We start from the raw sequence: 2,315 nt of genomic DNA, 5'->3' as shown, positions 1-2,315 counted from the left end.
TTTTTTTTTAATTCTTATTTATAATTAACATTATATTAACATTTATCCAGACTCGTCAACTATCTTGTATTACATTCTAAACTAGTCAAAGATATGTTTCCTTACAACAGTTCCCTAAGTACGTAGCTTACTAATTTTGGAACCAAGTCTATATGTAAAGGCAAAAAATCAGGGTGTGTATGAAATATCTGGAGTGCACTATACTGGTGACAACACAGCACTAGTGTTTTACTGAGAGGCTGTTAGACTGAACTGCTTTTGGTTCCATGAGAGGCTTCAGCAGTGTTGCAGCAGGTATGACGATGTTGATTTGGTAAGAGACATTAAAAAAAGCAGCAGTGGTTGATTCGTGGCTTGAAAGCTACAGTCAGTCTGAGCATGGAGGAATGCCGTGCTTTTGATTGGTTGATTAATGCAATGTTAGTTCCTTGGTAAGCGTAAATGCATTTTTCATCACAACAGGCCCCAATGACATTAAGTTAGGGGAAGCTTTGTGCAGATTACATGCAAGGTCAGATACACTGGGCATCCTTGTGAAATAGGGTTGAACTGCTTTTTTTGCACATGACTGTTTAAAAAGTTTGATCTGATCTGAAACATGTGATATATTGCATGAGTTACTTCAAAAGCACAGACATTGCAAATTCTTAAAAAAAAATATATATATATAAAAAACTAAAAGTTTGAAAAAGTTAATTAAGAACTCAATAGCTACATTTTTCCTCAGTAATAAACTTAAGAAAAGTGCCTGGTGATTAAAATAGAAATATATTAATATTATAAAGTATTTATTTAAACTGTATTCATATACATGTATTCATTTCATATTTAAATAAAATAACTGTAGTAATATAATTACATGTATAAATTTTTTGAATACAATTTATTTGAGGAAAAAATACTGAAATGTTACTTAATGTTAAAACCTGTGTTGTACTTAAATCATTTACTTTTTAAAACATTAATTTCTTTCACACAGTTTTGACTTGCACTCATGTAAAATGAACACATGAGGGAGGCAAAGACATTTTCTTTTCTTTTTCTTTTTTTTTTTTTTAATAAATCGGAGACCGTCTGCACCAAGATTGCTATCGCCCCAGTGCTGTACAACAAATTCAGATGGCTTTTAAACAGTCAAGTACAAAAAAGTGCCTCATCCGACAGATCTTTTCCCCTTTGCCAAGTGTAAACAGGACTGAGGAGAGGTGCAGTGTTTAGCCCACCACTGCAAGTGACAAGAAGCCAGTGTCTCGTTCCCTGAGCTGATAATGGACGGGCAGGCGTCTAGCTGCTGAGGCCCGGCCTACCCCAAAGCAGATCACACACACATGAAACGGCTGGCCACACCAACAGTACTTGGACTGATTTTGGACCGCACAGTGAATCACGAGGTCTACTGACTGCTAGGATGATTCGAGGAAGAGGAATCGGGGAGAATAGGTGAGCGGAAAACAACAACAAAAAAATCTAATTACTATTTTAAAGGAACATTCCAGGTTCAATACAAGTTAAGTTCAATCGATAGCAATTGTTGCATGAAATAAGTTTGATCCCTTTAATAAAGCTGAAAAATATTATTATATTGCATTTAAATTAAGGTTAAAATGATGTTCTTATGGCTCAAGGCAACAGTCTGGCAAACTACCTTCTGAACTCAATGTAAACAAGGAAGTTATGTCACTTTGCTTATATTCTTGCATAAACATTTTGTAAAAAAAGTTATGTACTATAGTTTAAAGGCTTTCTACAGCAGAATTTCATCGTGAAAAAGTTTGGATGTAACTTAATAACAGACAAGGTCAGCAAGTGATTTTATCAATAAGCCTTACATTAACACACACAAAAAAAATTTCTTTAACATATTTACCTTTTAAAAGTTTGGGGCCGATTAGGTTTTTATTTGATGTTTTCGAGAAGTCTCTGATAATCACCAAGGCTGTATTTATTTGATTGAAACTACATCAAAACAGTAATACTGTGGAATATTATAACATTTTAAAATAAACGTTTTTTATTTGCATATATTTTAAAATGTCATTTAATCCTGAGATGGCAAAGCTAATTTTCAGAAATCGTTCTAATATGCAGATTTTGTACTCAAGAAATATTTGTGATGATTAATGTTGACAACAGTTGTGGTGCTTAATATATTTGTGAAAACAGCAATATATGATATATGTCATGATATTGTTTCTTTTTTTTTAAATCAATTGTATGCATCCTTGCGGAGTCATTTTTTTTTCTTTTTTAAATCCTGATTGAGCCCAAACTTTTAAAACGGTAGCCAGTATTGTCAGTTAATCGAACAACTGCAG

Source organism: Carassius auratus, chromosome 20 (genome assembly GCF_003368295.1).
Source record: "Carassius auratus strain Wakin chromosome 20, ASM336829v1, whole genome shotgun sequence".
Taxonomy (NCBI): Eukaryota; Metazoa; Chordata; class Actinopteri; order Cypriniformes; family Cyprinidae; genus Carassius; species Carassius auratus.
The sequence above is the reverse complement of the archived record's forward strand: the minus strand, read 5'-3'. Positions refer to the sequence as shown.